This window comes from Lolium rigidum, chromosome 7 (genome assembly GCF_022539505.1).
Source record: "Lolium rigidum isolate FL_2022 chromosome 7, APGP_CSIRO_Lrig_0.1, whole genome shotgun sequence".
In the NCBI taxonomy this organism is placed as follows: Eukaryota; Viridiplantae; Streptophyta; class Magnoliopsida; order Poales; family Poaceae; genus Lolium; species Lolium rigidum.
Window position 1 is genome coordinate 89997194 of NC_061514.1, and position 19038 is coordinate 90016231.

Sequence of the window (19038 nt, forward strand, 5' to 3'; positions counted from 1 at the left end):
CGCTGAGGTCATGTCGACCAGTCGGCCGTCGCGGGATCACAAAGTTTTTTTTTTACCTGTAAACAGCGCTTTATTGATCAAATCATATCATTAAAAAAAGTTCCCCAGATGCAATCCGGAACAGAATAGAAAACCTCAGAAGAGGCAAAACTAACACAAGACTTAGCTAAAGTGTGCGCTGCTACATTGAGAATACGACTCACATGAGAGAAGGAGACTGACGTGAACGAAGTAGTCAGCTCCTTGATGCCACTAACCAAAATGCCAGCATTTGATCGGTCCATCACACCAGATTTGAGGCGTTGTATTAAGGAGAGACAATCTGAGGTGAATACCACCTTATCATAGCCTTCCACCTGGGCCAACTGGACAGCACGCTGAAGGGCTAGAGCTTCGGCTTCCTCAGGAGAGAGCAAGCCTTGGATCCGCTGGCGACAAGCAACCAAGAGAGAACCCTTGTGATCCCGCGCCACCACACCTAGCCCCATAAACCCTTCACTGTCAAACAAAGCTGCATCCGACATAAGACAAATCACACCCTGCGGCGGTGGGCTCCATTTTGGAACTGGTTTTCTGGAGTCACACCTAGATGCGGGTGTTGTTTTGAACAGGTTCTCCTTAATGAGATCAACATAGGCTAGGATCTTCGCACAAGTCTAAATCGGATTCGGCTTAGTGTTGGAATTCCTCGCTTCATTCCTTGCCTCCCAAATGTGCCACAGAGTTACGGCAAGAGTGGTAGCCTGGAGATCATCAGACCTGTCCAAGAAATCAAAGAGCCATTGCCGGTATGTGGTAAAAGTCTTGCGCTCCAGCCGAAGAGGGATACGCTGTTTCACTTCACGCCACACAACACGAGCAAACTGGCACGTCAAGAGAGCATGGTCCAGACCCTCCATACGATCATAGAACACACATGGTCCTGTATCTGGGACCTGTCTCTTCCGCAACTGGATCCCCGAAGGAAGATAGTCCTGCGCGAAACGCCACATATGAATTTTCATCTTCCCAGGGGCCTTAACCTTCCAGATCGCCTTCCATTGCTTCTCATTTGACATCCAATTCGAGCTAAGACCTCCTGCCTTGCTTCTTGTACGCAGAAATTTCTCTGACCGCGCCAGATTATAGCCGGAGCGTACTGTGTACATGCCATGACGGGTATAGGGCCAACAGACAAAGTCCTCCCCAGCGTGTCGAGAGATCGGAACTTGTAGAATCTTTGCCGCAACATCTTGTTCAAAGAAGGCATGGACATTCTCATGATTCCACGAGGCTGACTCCTCGTTCATAAGACAACTGACAGTCGCCACCGCAGGTATCGGAGAACGTGATTTGATCATGGACGGAGGGACCTGAGGCACCCAGTTGTCTCCCAAAATCTTCACTGTTTTGCCATCACCAATACCCCAGCGAATGCCTTCAAGAAGTAAAACCTTTCCATGTAACAGACTCCGCCATGTATAATAGGATGACCTCGGTTTTTGAGCATGCCAGAAGTCCGAATTTGGAAAGTATCTACCTTTTAACACCCTCGCACAGAGGGAATCCGGGACTGTAAGAAGGCGCCACGCCTGTTTGGCTAACATCGCTTGATTGAACAGCCCTAGGTCGCGGAAACCCATACCCCCAAGCACCTTGGGCGTTGAAAGCCAAGCCCAAGATTTCCAGTGGATTTTCTTCTTCCCATCCTCCAAACCCCACCACTGATTGGCAATGACAGATTTCATCTTATCACATGTGGTTACAGGTAATTGGAAGCAACTCATGATAAAAGTAGGAATGGCCTGGATCACTGCTTTCAATAGAGCTTCATTACCAGCCCTCGATAGTGGTCTACCCGATAAACCGTTGATGTATTTCCACAATTTATCATACAGAAAGTTGAAAGTAGCTGTGGGAGATCGTCCAACAGAAGTGGGCATCCCAAGAAAGAAATCGTTGAGTTCTTCACTCTGTACCTCCAACTTTGTTTTCACCCTATCTTTCACAAGGTCTGGACAGTGCGGACCAAGGAAAACCGATGACTTATCCAGATTTATCTTCTGGCCTGAGCCTTCACAATAAACCTTAAGAGTATTCTTCAGAGCATCCACACTCCGATTATCACTCCTTACAAAGAAGATGCTGTCATCTGCAAACAGTAAGTGGGATATAGGGGGACCGAGTCGACCATTACGGATACCTTGTAGCTCACCTCGGTTCTCCCTTTGATGCAGTAAACTCGACAAACCTTCGATGCAGTAGAAGAAATAAGTAAGGACCGATGGGATCTCCCCGCCGAATCCCTTCCGGATGGAACAACCGGTTCTGTCAGTTCTCCATTAACTCGAACTGCATAGCGCACACAGGTGACACATCTCATTACCGATTGAATCCAAGAGGAATCAAAACCAAGCTTGCATAGACACCCATGGAGATAACTCCACTCCACCCTATCATACACTTTCACCATATCAATCTTCAGCGCAAAAAAGGGTTTCTTTGTATTCTGGTTCCTAATCGTATGCAGGCACTCATAAGCAATCAGAGCATTATCAGTGATTAACCGCCCAGGCACAAATGCACTCTGCTGTTCCGAAATGATTTCAGGTAAAATCACTTTTAGTCTGTTTGCTAACACCTTGGAAGCTATCTTATAGAGGACATTGCACAAGCTAATGGGACGAAAAAATTTCAGATGTTTCGGCTTGGCAACTTTGGGGATGAGCACAATAATGGAATCACACAACCCCTCGGGAATGTCCCCTCCTCCCAAAAAGCTCCTCACAACATCACAAATCTCGTTTTTGAAGAAATCCCAGTGGGTCTGGTAAAAGAGAGCTGAAAACCCATCAGGTCCAGGCGCCTTAGTTGGTCCCATCTGAAATAAAGCAGCCTCGATCTCCTCATCAGTGTGCGGCTTGCACAAATCAGCATTCATCTCATCCGTAACTTTGACAGGTATAGCATCCAGAACTGCATCAATTGAGTCACAAGGTTCAGAGGAAAATAAATGTTCATAAAACTGATGAACCATACCCTTTATCTCCCCTTGAGACTCACATTTAGAGCCATCTGCTCGCTGCAAAGAGCTAATTTTATTGGTGCGCTTGCGAGCCGAGGCTTTAGCATGGAAGAAAGCTGTGTTGCGGTCTCCCTCACGGAGCCACTCCACTCTAGAACGCTGCTTCGCCATAATCTCCTCACACTCAAATAAATCACAGAGCTGGCGTTCAATATCCCTTTCCTCCCTAACAGACGCATCAGACAACTGCTGGCCACGGAGGACAAAAAGCTGCTGTTCTAACCGTCTTATTTTCTTCTTCACCGAACCGAACGTAGCCTGGCTCCAGTCCTTCAACGTTGGCGCCATACGATTCAGTTTAGCCCAGGTCGAATGGAGGGAGGGTGGGCCGTCACTGCTTGCGGCCCAGGCAGCCTCCAGCGTGTCCTTATAGTCCGGAGCACGCCTCCAGAAGGCTTCATATCGGAACGACAAAGAAACTGGCTGGTTCACTCTACGTCTAGGATCAGAAATAAGCTTGACCAACACTGCATAATGATCAGACGTCGTGGTGATGATATTGTCCACAGAGCAGTCTTCAAAGAGCTGATTAAAATTGGCATTGGCTATAGCCCGATCAAGCCGCACTTTGACATGGGTGTCAGCATCCTGTCGATTAGACCATGTGAACTTTGGACCCTCAAAGCCCAAATCCATCAAACCACAGTCTTGTAGACAGTCCTGAAAGGCAACAATTTGCGCTTCTGTTCTATCCCGAGGTCACAGGTGTTCATCTTGACTAAGCACCTCGTTAAAATCCCCACAGCAAATCCATGGCCCACTCCAGGTTGTGTTCAGAGACCGGAGATGAGACCAGAATTCATGTCGCAACTCGCGCTTCGGTTCCCCATATACGAAGGTCATTCTCCATTCTGTTCCAGACTCCGGAGTGATAAGAGTGTCAATTCATCGATTGTTGAAACCTCTGACAGAAACAGCCAAAGGAGATGACCAAAAAAGGCCTAAACCACCGCTTAGGCCAACGCTGCTAACAGCAAAGCAACCAGAATATCCCAGAGACCACATGAATCTCCGCACTCTGGACTCCTCCATCTTTGTCTCCGAGAGAAAGAGGAGGGCAGGACGATGAGTCTTCACTAGGTAGCGAAGCTCGCCAACTGTCGCATCCGTCCCAAGACCACGACAGTTCCAGCATAAGGCATTCATTGCGTCTGGCGGGGCTGATCAACAGCCTCCGCCTGACCCGCCGGTCCAAAAGTGACATCCTTTCTCAGCTTCTTATTGGAATCAGTGCTAGTTTCTTCTACTTCAATCTGCACCTCACCGACCCCCTGCGCAGCCGTGTCATGGTGCACCACCAACGCCAGCGAATCATCCGTTGTCACTGCTGCGGCTATCTGTGCCTTAGGACGATATGCTTGAGACTTCCGTTTCTGTCCCACATTTTGGGTCTCACCCGCCTGGGCCAGACCCTTATCTTTCCCCTGACCTCTAACAGTCCGGGCATTGGCAGAACGAGGACGGGCCTGCTGCTTCTTGACTGGGGAAGATACCTCACCAGTCTCCGGCTTCTTCTTTTGCTGTCTGGGCCGTTCTTGTTCGAGGACTGACCAGGTTTCTCCTTGTCCCCATGAGGAGGAATCGAGCCCTGGCCTGTCGATACTGATCCACTCGACGAGGCCGCCCCTTGTGATCTCCTCTTTCTGTCATCCGGAGTACACAGGCGATCAGCCGAGTAGGGTAATTTTCCTGCCGCGTCATGCTCCCCAGGATCATTGCAATCAGTGGAAGAGTGACCGATCAACCCACATGAGAAACAGTAGTGAGGGAGATCCTCATACTGTACATCAAACCAGTCGGTGGCATTCCGGCGTTGGGAGAAGACCGTGACTCCCCGCCGGAGCGGTTTATCCACGTCCACTTCAACCCGGACTCGCATGTAGCTACCCCAAAGACTCGCCGCAGCATCACAGTCCACAATCGGGACAGTTCCCTCCCTGCTCAGAGAACCAGCAATCACAGCACCCCAACGCTTGTGCATATATCCAAAAGGTAAGTTGAAAATCCTTGCCCAAACCTTCAAACCATTGAAAATCATATCCTTGGGCTTCACATCAACATTGAAATCTTGCAAGAGAACCCCACGCTTGCCCACCACCCATGGAGGGCCATGCACCACACGGTCCATATCCCCCTTCGTCCCAAATTCAGCCACAAACAGGTTGTCGCCTGCAGAATTAAAGACAAGGCCGCGCGGGTTTCCCCACGCAGGTCGCAGAGCTGCGGCAAACGTATTGATATGTAAGATACTCGGGGACAGCACCTTTCCGACGATCGCCCATGGCGAGTGAACCTGGACATCTTCCTTATCGTCATCCAAAACCACCGCCACTGCCTCAGCCGCCGTCAGCCGGAGGCGGCCCATCATCTCCTCAACATTGTCCCCAGATCCGGCCGTCGCCGCCGCCGCCTCTGAAGAAACCCCGCAAGGTTCTCCGTCACTCCACCAGCCCCCACCAAGGGGGGTTTCGCCACCATCTTGTCCCTTCCGGTCACCTCTATCGGGCCCGTCATCATCGACCCCTTCGATCGCGCAACTAACCAAGGGCGCGCAGCAATCCAGGAGAGCCCCTTAATCGCCCCGAGTCAGCGCAGAGATACAGAAGGAGGTCTTCTAGGGCACGACAGCAGAGCAGAAGAACAAAGAGAGAGATCGCCCTCACGAAGACGACTCAGAGATTGATTCTGGCCCTAGGTCACGGTGATCGCCATTGAGATCGCCCTAACCCTAGGAGAGAGAAACAAAACGGAGAAGTGTTGATGCGGGATCACAAAGTTGAGCGACCCGTTTGCGTCTGAAAATGCATTGGGTTCTCTTCTAGCGGACGACGCAAAATGATCGGGTCGTCCGTGACGATGCAAACCTGGTCCAAATATGCGGTATGTTTGCGTCTCGGCGGATGCTGCGCGGTCGCGCCGAGCGTGCTCCTTTTCTTACCCGGTCCTGCGCGTCAGAAACAGCGAAATCGACCGCTTCGATTTGCTTCTTTTCCCCCTTCTTTGCTGCCCTAGTGCAATGTCACCACACCAAGCCCACCACTGCTGCACCGCCACAGTACATGTCGTCGGCTCGGTCCTCGCCGCACCGGAGAACAGGATCTTAGAGCATCTCCAGTCGCGTCCCTCAAAAAACGTCCGACACAAATGATTTGGGGGACGTTTAGGACCGCGCCGGACAAAAAGAGACTAAAAATCTGTAAAAAAAAAGAGACTCTTCCCAGCCGCGTCCCTCAAACAGCGTCCGGATGCATGCATTTTAATAGAAGAGACCACCCCATGTGGAAAAAGTAGGTGGGAGAAAGTGTGGGAAAACATAATGACATGTGGGGAGTAGGGGTTGCATGCATGCGTCCGGACGCTATTTTTGTGTCCGGCGTCCCCGGTAGAGACTCTGTACATAGAGTCTCTACCGGGGACGCCGGACATAAAATAAGACGCTATTTAGGTTTGGGGGACGCGACTGGAACGCGTTTTTCTCCATTTCTTGTCCTCCGTCCCCCAAACGTCATTTGGGGGACGCGACTAGAGATGCTCTTAGTAGGGGTATTCTGTAGCGTGCACCTGTCGCCTGTTTGGGGGCCAAACTTTGTCGGTTGCGCCGCTCGGCCTCGCCGCCCATGACGTGTTCGGTCAGTTGCGTCAGTAGGTTTCTTACTCGTGTTTTCGGTGCTATTGTGCGTGACCATTGACCCGTAGTTCCTATCAACATAGATGGACATGTGGCAGATGATGCACAAGTTTCGTGCGGAGGTCGTTGACTCCTCTTCCGATGAGGAGTTCGATCAGTTGACACAGACAATGGCTACTGTTGCGGCCTCCATCCTACACGAGACGCCGGTGCACCGGGGCTCTGTGAAGGGCGCTCAAAAAACCTGTCGCGCAACAGAGTGGAAGGGCACCTCTAGTGTTCCCGGAAAAATTGGTGTTCCCTGAAAAATTGTTCCGGCGTCGGTACAGGATGTCAAGGGACATGTTCATGGTTATTCTATGGGGCGTCAGAGACTATGACCCCTACTTCCAATGCATGCCCGATGCAACAGGTGCGTTAGGCTTCACCTCCTACCAAAAATGCTCCGCAGCTATTCGCATGCTATCATATAGAATGGCTGCTGATATATTCGATGAGTATCTTCAAATGGGTGAGAGCACCTGTCTTAAGTCCATGGACCGGTTTCGCCGAGCCTTTATTACCGTGTTCGGGCTGCATTACTGTAGGGAGCCAACAGTTGAGGATACAAGGCGGAAGTTTCCTATCAACGAGTCTAGAGAGTTCCCAAGAATAATTGACAGCATAGATTGCATGCACTGGAAGTGGAAGAACTGTCCATTTGGATGATAGGGTCATTACAGCGGGCATGCGGAGGGACGCACTATCATTCATGAAGCAGTCATATCTCAAGATTTATGGATTTGGTATTCATTCTTTGTCATGGCCGGTTCCAACAACGACATCAATGTGTTGCACCGATCACCGTTTTCAACAGGGTTATGCATGGCAAAGCTCCCCGGATAAGTTACGAGGTCAATAGTAATGCATATGACAAACCATATTATCTTGAAACATCGAGCCATGTGGAGTGTACTGAGGTAAGCATGGTCGTAAACCCTAAGGACATATGCATTGTTTACAAGCCACGTAAGACCATCTTCAACGGCCCTGCATAGAGATAGATTGTGGCGTTGCTCTTCGTGTGGTTTAAAGACAAGACCCAATGATGTAGCCTAAATGAACGAGGCGGTGATTTTGGTCTGCTTCGCCCGCAAAGCGAACCAAAATTTTAGGTTGTTTTCGGTTACTGTGGATAGCGCGGCTGTCGTTGTCCTCCATAGATATTTCAGCCTGAGACGCCCACGTGGTCCTTCTTTAATGGGGACGTGTCGTTCCCCCATGCCCCATCGGTTCCCGAAGCCACTCTGTTGTGCACCTAGCACTCAAAGCTTCAATGGAGAGACCCCTAGCTAGCGCACCTCGGCCTCGCTGCCATGGCGAAGGACGGCAGGTTGTTCCACCTCGGCCGCAATGACCATGAGGTGGGCGGCTCCAGCTCTGGTGGCAATTGCGGTTGCCGCTTCTTCTTCTTCTACGCATCGGCTCTTAGGGAAACGCGACCACCTCCCGTGTTGCGCTCCGAGTGGCGGGACTACATCGAGGTGGAGGTAGTGCACCAGTTCACCGAGGCGGGCGTGTCGTTGCCCTGACCGGATGTGTATCTCCTTCAAAGGTGGCATTTGAACCAGGCCAGGGTTCCCTTCCTAGCCATCCCCACGCGGGGCCCGGCTCGCCACCTAGTGGTGGAGCCACACGCCTCAGCTGTATAGTCAATTGACTATACATATTTTGGCAATACAAGCTTCAAGTGGGCTAAAAAAAATAAAAAGTACATACAAATACATATATTTAACTACATAAGTTTTAACTGACTACACATGATTGATGTCCTATCTCCGCCACTAACACCACCGTGAGATCTTGCATTGCATGGCCTTCCTGCGGCAGGACCCTATGTATGCTCTGGACTCGTCCCTATGGGCGCACTAGTTTGAGCCCCAGAATGATGCTTGGCGTCAATTCAACGAGACCTACCTGGAGGGTCTTGACGACCCCGACATCTACTACGAGGCGTGATGCGTGAAGTTGACACACGTCCGTTGGGAACCCCAAGAGGAAGGTGTGATGCAGACAGTAGCAAGTTTTCCCTCAGAAAGAAACCAAGGTTTATCGAACCAGGAGGAGCCAAGAAGCACGTTGAAGGTTGATGGTGGCGGAATGTAATGCGGCGCAACACCAGGGATTCCGGCGCCAACGTGGAACCCGCACAACACAACCAAAGTACCTTGCCCCAACGAAACAAAGTGAGGTTGTCAATCTCACCGGCTTGCCGTAACAAAGGATTAACCGTATTGCGTGGAAGATGATTGTTTGCGTAAAAACAAGAAAGAACAATTGCAGTAGATTGTATGCGATGTAAAGAATAGGACCGGGTCCACAGCTCACTAGAGGTGTCTCTCCCATAAGATAAAAGCATGTTGGGTGAACAAATTACAGATCGGGCAATTGACAAATAGAGAGGGCATAACAATGCACATACATGATATGATAAATATAGTGAGATTTAATTGGGCATTACGACAAAGTACATAGACCGCTATCCAGCATGCATCTATGCCTAAAAAGTCCACCTTCGGGTTATCATCCGAACCCCTTCCAGCATTAAGTTGCAAAACAACGTGACAATTGCATTAAGTATGGTGCGTAATGTAATCAATAACTACATCCTTAGACATAGCATCAATGTTTTATCCCTAGTGGCAACAAGACATCCACAACCTTAGAACTTTCCGTCACCGTCCCGCATTTAATGGAGGCATGAACCCACTATCGAGCATAAATACTCCCTCTTGGAGTTAAGAGCAAAAACTTGGCCAGAGCCTCTACTAATAACGGAGAGCATGCAAGATCATAAACAACACATAGGTAATAACTTGATAATTAACATAACATAGTATTCTCTATCCATCGGATCCCGACAAACACAACATATAGTATTACAGATAGATGATCTTGATCATGTTAGGCAGCTCACAAGATCCAACAATGAAGCACGTAAGGAGAAGACGACCATCTAGCTACTGCTATGGACCCATAGTCCAGGGGTGAACTACTCACTCATCACTCCGGAGGCGATCATGGCGATGAAGAGTCCTCCGGGAGATGATTCCCCTCTCCGGCAAGGTGCCGGAGGTGATCTCCCGTAATCCCCCGAGATGGGATTGGCGGCGGCGGCGTCTCGCAAGGTTTTCCGTATCGTGGCTCTCGCTACAGAGGGTTTCGCGACGAAGACTTTAAGTAGGCGAAGGGCAACGCGGGGGGCCACACGAGGGCCCCACACGCTAGGCCGGCGCGGCCAGGGCTTGGGCCGCGCCGCCCTATTGTGGCGGCGCCTCGTGGCCCCACTTCCTTTCCCCCTCGGTCTTCTGGAAGCTTCGTGCAAAAATAGGACCCTGGGCGTTGATTTCGTCCAATTCCGAGAATATTTCTTTACTAGGATTTCGAAACCAAAAACAGCAGTAAAATAGCAACCGGCTCTTCGGCATCTTGTTAATAGGTTAGTGCCGGAAAATGCATAAATACGACATATAATGTGTATAAAACATGTAGATATCATCAATAATGTAGCATGGAACATAAGAAATTATCGATACGTCGGAGACGTATCGCATCCCCAAGCTTAGTTCTCGCTCGTCCCGAGCAGGTAAACGATAACAAAGATAATTTCTGGAGTGACATGCCATCATAACCTTGATCATACTATTGTAAGCATATGTAATGAATGCAGCGATCAAAACAATGGTAATGACATGAGTAAACAAATGAATCATAAAGCAAAGACTTTTCATGAATAGTACTTCAAGACAAGCATCAATAAGTCTTGCATAAGAGTTAACTCATAAAGCAATAAATCAAAGTAAAGGTATTGAAGCAACACAAAGGAAGATTAAGTTTCAGCGGTTGCTTTCAACTTGTAACATGTTGTTATCACCAGAATTTGACCGAGTCAGAGGTGGGCCGCGATCAAGATGGGCTTGAAGAATATACATAGAGGAGAAATACGTGAATCGGCCTTTTATATCAAATTGGGCTTAATTGCCCGTGTATCTCGTAACATATTAGATCGCATCTTAGTTTAGAAGTTAGAATCTTACTCGTGCACGGTTTGGTGCACGCCCACATTAGAAAGTCCCCTGGACTATAAATATGTACCTAGGGTTTATGGAATAGACAACAACCAACGTTCAACCACAAACAAATCTCGGCGCATCGCCAACTCCTTCGTCTCGAGGGTTTCTACCGGTAGCATCATGCTGCCTAGATCGCATCTTGCGATCTAGGCAGCACAAGCCTGCCTACGTTGTTCACGCGTTGCTCGTACTGAAGCCTTTTTGATGGCGAGCAACGTAGTTATCTTAGCCATGTTAGGGTTAGCATTGTTCTTCATATTACATGCATTCGTAGTGCAACCCTTGCATGTCTAGCCGCCCTTACACCTATCTTAGGTGTAGGGGCGGCACCCCGCTTGATCATAGTTTAGTAGATCTGATCCGTTACGATTGCTCCTTGTTCTACAAGGATTAGTTTAACATCTGCAATAGTTAGGCCTTACAAAGGGGGGAGGATCCAGCGGCACGTAGGGTGTCGTTCGTTGGCCCTAAGCAGGATGTTCCGAGGATCAACCTCGCGTTGGTTTTTAGGCCTTGTTTAGGATCGGCTTACGATCACCGTGCGTGGCCGCGAGGCCCAACCTGGAGTAGGACGATCCGATTATGCGGTGAAAACCCTACATCGTCGTAGATCTCATTAGCTTTACCTTGATCAAGCAGGACCACCATATATTCGGACACCTCGTCCGAATCATGGGTGGATCGGCTCTTTGAGCCGATTCACGAGATAACCCGAGAGCCGATCGAGGCTCGTATTTAACGTTTACGTGTGTGCCCCGCAGAAACTAAGCGAGGCATCATCCACACCTTCCCGACCAGGTATAGGTCGGGTGGCACGCCCTTGTGATAAACATCGGCGCGTGCGACCGGGGAGGCTTTGCGGGCCGTCGCTCCGAGGGACTCGGGGCCAGCCGCAGCCCTAGTTGTTCCCGGCTCTACCGTGTTGACCGTCTCCGCCCGCCGGTGGGTTTCGACGTCAACACATTCTCGGCACGCCCGGTGGGACCGTCGACGACATCCACGACATCGCCATCTACATCCGAGATGGCGGAAGACATCCGGTCACGTACGCGGATCTGCCCGATGAGCTCAAGAAGAAGCATGACGAGATCAAGGCAACCCTCGAAGCCGAACTCATCGGCTCCTTCCACCGAACCCGCTCCCATGGCGTCGGGTGGAAGGGTTTCACACCCGAAGGCGCGCTCGATGGAGTGGACCTGTCCGCTCCGTCGGAAGAACGCACCGGTCGCCGCGGCAGGAGATCAACTACATGGTGGCTCATTCGCCGCACCGCCACTCGAGAGCCCGGTGAACACCTTGGAGCGTGTCGCTCGCGCGTCGTCCAGGAAATCATGAGTCACCGGTACTCCCCGTCGGGACCGGCTCTGGGGACTTTCAAAGGAGAGATGCCGCTCCAGCCCCAGCCGTTCGCATGGGTAGCACCGGAACTGCCGAACTCATCGGCATACGTCGTCTACAAGGTTGGTGATGATCCTAGTGACTACCAATTCCTACCTGAGCCACCTAAGGAGATCCCGCACGGATACACGTGCGCATACGTACCGGACCGCAACGCCTGGGCACTCTCGAACCAGGCTGCAATATCGGCCGGCCTCCGGAACGGCAGGAGGAACGTCGGGAGCCGATCCCGAGAAGCAATCGTGGCTGGCTAAGTACGCCACCCCGACGAACCTCCAAAGCCCAGCTCCTGCAGCTTGGCTTAGAACCGGAAAAGCAAGCATGGCTGGTTAAGTATGCCACCCCGGCGAATCTTCGGGGTTCGACACCTTCGGCCATCACAGCGGATCAGATTTGTACAATTCTGAAAGATCGGTTCGGTATGATGCCGAAAAGGAAGGCGTTCGGCTACACCAAGCCGTACCCCAACAGCTACGAACCGATCCCGCTGCCACCCAAATATCGGCTCCCGGACTTCACAAAGTTTAGTGGATCAGATGGGTCCAGCTCCATCGAGCATGTGAGCTGATATTTGGCACAGCTGGGCACGATCTCAGCGTCAGATGAGTTGCGCGTGAGGTTCTTCTCACAGTCCCTCACATGATCGGCTTTCGGGTGGTACACATCGCTGCCACCGAACTCCATCCAAACTTGGAAGCAGTTGGAAGAACAGTTCCATGAGCAATATCACTCAGAGGCTTCCGATGTTGGTTTTGCCGATCTAGCGCAAGTACGACAGAAGCGCGGGGAGACAGTGGCGGAATACGTCCAGCCGCTTCGAGACCATTAGGAACCGATGCTTTTCGGCTCGTATAAGTGAAAAAGAAGCGGCCGAGTTGGCGGTGGTGGGTCTCTCATCATCAATCAAGGACGTGGCCTCCCAAGCAGTACTACCCTTCGTTAGCGCACATGGTGCGAAGCTGACCGCATATGAACAGCGCCACCCGGATGTTTACCAGGACAAATTCAAGCGGGTGGTGACCGTGGTTGAGTGCGGACGAAGATGAAGGTGCCATGGGAGATCGAGGAGGTAGCAAGTGGCTGAATGGACTCGAGCGACAGGCCCCGTGACCCGCAAATGGGTTGAATGGACTCGAGCGTCGAGGCCCGTGACACAAATGGGTGAAGCCACAAGGCCCTCCGAAGGGGTTCGACTTCGACGTGACCAAAACGGAGCAGATCTTTGATCTCTTACTCACGGAGAAGCGTATAAAGGTACCCGAAGGCCACAAGTTCCCCACGGTGCAAGAGCTGAACGGAAGGCCATACTGCAAATGGCATAACACGTTCTCCCACACCACCAACGACTGCAGGGTGTGGCGGCAGCACATCCAAGCGGCGATAGAGAACGGGCGTCTAATTTTCAACCGAGTACGCCATGAAGGTCGATACCCAGCCCTTCCCCGCCGTGAACATGGTGGAGTATGCTTGCCATGCGGGGTGCCGGCCGGGTTTCCTGTGCAATATCAACATGGTAGATCTTGGACACCACGGCGGCAAGGATGGAGATGAGGGCAGCTGCTCTCACAGACAAAGAAACAGAGGAAGCCGCTCCACGCGATCGGCTCCGCCAAGACGGCAAGCGCTACGTCACGAGAGGGAGAAGTGAAGAACATAAGATATCAGCGACCTCTCTGCGATCACCCCCTCGGCAAGTATGTGGGTCGGTACGACCAACGCCGACGGTCCAGGCGATGACGATGAAAGAGTTCGTCCGGCCGGAGAAGCCGGAAGACATCGTCGGCGGAATCGCGATGAGGAGGAGCACGAGCGTTGTGCCAAGGGAAAGGCAAGGGAGCAAGACGACGAGGACGAGGCACCGGGATTGTCCTTTCTTCGAGCACTGCCGGGATTCGGGAATGAGCCGATTGCCAACAATCGGCAATTGCCCGTAATGCAACCGGAAGAAGAAGGAGGCAGCCAACGTGTCCGTGTTCGAGCGCTTAGGACCTCTCCCGCCACAGAGCAAACGAGCTGAGTCCCCTCGGTTGGAAGATCTCGAAGATTCAGAAGACGAGGGAGAAGAGGAAGACAGGTACCACCGGCCAAGGTGGTGCCCTGACGGACTTAGCCGTTCCCAGAAACGCAGGGTTCAACGATTGCGCGGCCTGGAAGAAGCCGAGAGGTTATACTTGCATACATTGAGGAAAGCAAGGCCTGATCTGGCTGCAAAGGTTCAGCGAACCCTGGATGAAGAGGGTCGTCCACGGAAAATGGAGTGGCGCCCCAAGCAAAGGAAAGCCGATGATGAAGCATCGGCTGGCACAAACATGGTGCTCGTTCTTCCGGCAAAGCTTAGCGCTCCACGGGTACACGATACATCCAAGGTGGACGACAGCAAGCGCACCAACATGATAAAATCAGAGATTGGGCTGGTCTTATCTACCGGCCTGGACGAATAGCAAGAACACGTCAATGAGCAAACATGGCGAGGCTGATCCTTGTGATCGGCCCCAAAAAATTCATGAAGGGGCATTACAAAACCTTCACCGAGCAAGCAACGTGGAGGCCGATTCCAGCAATCGGCCAAAATTATCCTCACCCACCGTTACGCTCGGGTTCAACATATTATCCAACAGAGCCGATACCATCAATTCTCTTGACAGAATCGGCTCGGGGGGGCACCCAGGGGGACAAAATACGAGGATATGCAACGGAAGCATCTCATCTTTTGGTGATGGGTATTGGAGTATGGGGGCCGATGCACCAGTCGGCCAAAAAATCTGAAAATTCGAAAATCTGAAAATTCGAAAATTTTCGAGCACAACCGATGCGACGAGACATCGACTTAAGAGGAGTAACTGTTACGATCAGAGGGTCAGGGAGCACTAATGGAAGAGCTCCTCAATAGAGTAGTCTAAGGACTTAGATCCTCTCTTCAAGAACAATGCCAGGAGCAGCCTGGACATGCGGATCAGGTCAAGGATGGACCGCATCAGATCCACCAAAGGAAAGGAGCCGACCTGGCCGGCAAGAACTGAAGAAGGCTCGGGGGGCAGCTCACCTTGAAGGCTCTCTGCTTTGAGAAGCCGATTTATGTTCAAATCGGCTGGCTCTGCATAAGAAGCTCCCTCAGACATGATCAAACCCAGGTCCATACAGCTAATTCGCGTATCCTCGCCTCTGTTTTGTTTTGGCTGAGACTCGGGGGGCAACAGGCCTATAGGTGCCCTATGTTTAAGAGCCGATTGGAGTTACCTCGGTTGTTATTGCGTCATGATCATCTCGGGGAGGAACTGGGAAGGAAGAGCCGTCGTCTGGTACGAGGTTTGGACCGTACTGGTGCTGCAAGAAGAGAAGAGATTGGTTCCTCAAATTAGCCGATGAATAGTCATCGGCTGCGGGACTGCAAAACGCCACGGTCGAGAAAAACAATGATAACCCGATTCGTCACTATCGGTCTTGGTGTGGCGGGCGGAAGGATGAAAATTGGATTAATGAAAGGAGAAATTAGAAGAACAATTCTCATTAATTCAAAGGAGCAGCTTTACAAGAAAAGCCGATGGCTCTCAAAAGAGGGATCTAGCGCCTAGTACACTGCTACTGCTAGTCCTATTCTACTAGTCGTCGCTGTCCTCATCGTCGCCGTCGTCAAGGTCGTCGGCGCTGCTCCCGGGAAGCTCCTCGCAGCTGCTGCCCCAGCCGTCGGCTGTAGCCTCTTCCTCCTCCTCGTCATCATCATCGTCCTCGCTATCCGCCCAGCCGCGGAAGCGCTTCGTTGGAGGATACCCAATGGAGGCGGAGGAATCATCTTCCTCCTCCTCATCTTCTTCTTCCTCGTCATCACCGTCGTCCTCGCTGTCCGCCCACGTGCGTGAGCGCTTCTTCGGCGGGAGCTTGGTGGAGGGGAGGCCTTGGTCTTCTCCGCTTCTCCTCCCTTCTTCTCCTTGTCGAGAGGAGATGGGGTGCGCCCGGAGCGGAGATCGTCCTCTTCTTTGTTCTTCGGCAATGGTTGGAGAGAGGTGCACCGAAGCAGAGGAGGAAGAGGAAGACATGGTCGCAGAAGAGAAGGGTTTTTTGGTTTGGTGAACGGAGCAGAGCAAGGCGATGGAGTGGTGAACCGTTTGGCACAGATAAATAAAGAGAGTGTAGTGGAGATTTAATGCCATGACGGTTCTCGAGGACGTGAGGCCGGGATTGACGGTGCATACAGAGAAGCCCAGGAGGCGAGGCGTGATGATGGAAGATTCTGCGGCGGTTCCGCTCGCCACGACATGACCCGACGAAAGAAAGCGTAATGATTTTGGAAATGTCATTTCCAAAACCAGGGGGCATGTGTTATCACCAGAATTTGACCAAGTCGAGAGGTGGGCCGCGATCAAGATGGACTTGAAGAATATATATATAGAAGAGATACGTGAATCGGCCTTTTATACCAAGTTGGGCTTAATTGCCCATGTATACGTAACATATTAGATCGCATCTTAGTTTAGAAGTTAGAATCTTACTCGTGCACGGTTTGGTGCACGCCCACATTAGAAAGTCCGTCTGGACTATAAATATGTACCTAGGGTTTATGGAATAGAAAACAACCAACGTTCAACCACAAACAAATCTCGGCGCATCGCCAACTCCTTCGTCTCGAGGGTTTCTACCGGTAAGCATCATGCTGCCTAGATCGCATCTTGCGATCTAGGCAGCACAAGCCTGCCTACGTTGTTCATGCGTTGCTCGTGCTGAAGCCTTTTTGATGGCGAGCAACGTAGTTATCTTAGACATGTTAGGGTTAGCATTGTTCTTCATGCTTGCATGCTTTCGTAGTGCAACCCTTGCGTGTCTAGCCGCCCTTACACCTATCTTAGGTGTAGGGGCGGCACCCGCTTGATCATAGTTTAGTAGATCTGATCCGTTACGATTGCTCCTTGTTCTACAAGGATTAGTTTAATATCTGCAATAGTTAGGCCTTACAAGGGGCGGAGGATCCAGCGGCGTGTAGGGTGACGTTTGCTAGTCCTAGAACGGATGTTCCGGGGATCAACCTCGTGTTGGTGTTTAGGCCCTGTCTAGGATCGGCTTACGGTCACCGTGCGCGAGCGCGAGGCCCGAACCTGAGTAGGATGATCCGATTATGCGGTGAAAACCCTAAATCGTCGTAGATCTCATTAGCTTTACATTGATCAAGCAGGACCACCATATATTCGGACACCCCGTCCGAATCATGGGTGGATCGGCTCTTTGAGCCGATTCACGGGATAACCCGAGAGCCGATCGAGGCTCGTATTTAACGTTTACGTGTGTGCCCTGCAGGAAACTAAGCGAGGCATCATCCACACCTTCCCGACCAGGTATAGGTCAGGTGGCACGCCCTTGTGATAAACATCGGTGCGTGCGACCGGGAGGCTTTGCGGGCCGTCGCTCGGAGGGACTAGGGCCAGCCGCAGCCCTAGTTGTTCCCGGCTCTACGGTGTTGCCCGTCTCTGCCCGCCGGTGGGTTTTCGACGTCAACGGGACCACACTTGCCCACCTAGGGTTTCCAAGGAACCCTAGAGAGCAAGCTTCTTGATGAATACAAGGGGGAATGAGATTTGGCTTGGTAGGACAGTAGATCGGGTCCTCCTCTATTGATTCCCCGGAGGGATTTGAGTTTGGGTGGAGGAGGAGGGAGATCCGAGGCTTTTGGTGTTTCTAGCAATGGAGTATGAGAGAGAGAGCTCAAGAACAGCTTGTAGTGTAGTGCCTAACTGTTCAAAGGTAGGAGAGGGGCCATTTATAGTGTTCTTCAAAATATGGCCGTTGGTCACTTGCCACATCAGCTTTTCTCTCGACAGTCCCGGTCAACCGGACCACAGACCGGAGAGTCCGGTCCAGAGGCCGGTCGGACCAGCCGGTCCAAACCGGTCGGCAGGCCGGACCCCGACCGGGGTCACTTTGCGTCGTCCAGGAGGTCACCCGGTTGGCGCTCGGTTGGCCACCGGTTGACCGGTCGGCACGCCGGGCCCGCCGGTTGGGAGGCCGGCTGACCGGAGCTAGTCCGGCGCATGGTTGGCGCCCGGTTGGCGACCGGTTGACCAGTAGGCACGCCGGCCAGGCCGGCTGACCGGGCGGCAGGCCGGATTCCTGCTGTAGACCCCCGTTTGATTGTTGTTGAAATGGGGGGTCTCCTTTAGCCTTCTTGTTCCTTTGATACACCATTTATGCCTCTTTGCCTAATACCTGAGATTATCCTTATAAACATGTATTAGGCCAAATACTTTAGCACGGTGTCATTGTTACCAAAATAATGGATAAGGGTAAAATACCCTTACAATCTCCCCCTTTTTGGTGTACGATGACAAACCGAGCTAGAGTCATATATAGATATTATGATAAGCTTTAAACCTTGATTCCATATAAGATATTGAGACGGTTCCCCCATAAAGTGTGCACTTGGAGAATTTGCGTTTGAATGCAAAGTGCAACACTAGTGGATCATGAGAAGCTCCCTCAATATCTTTAGGAAACAAGCATGGTATGGAGATGTGCATATCAAGATATATAAACATAGCACACATAATCATCCTAACATAGAGTAGCACACATAATAGTCGTCCATACACGAATTATTCGAAGTAGCAAATGGTTCTTGAGAAATCAAAGCAAATAAGCACAAGCCATATAAGAATCAAATAAAGCAACACCCATGGCTTGTGACAATCAAAGAACCCCGTGGTCCTAGACTCTACTCTCTTCTCCCCCTTTGGCATCGGAACACCAAAAAGGCGAAGAAAAGAGGAGAGATGCTAGCGCACCCATCAGTAGAACTCATGCCCAGTGGAATATGAGCTCTCGCCATCGCGCTCGCCATTATCATCCTTATC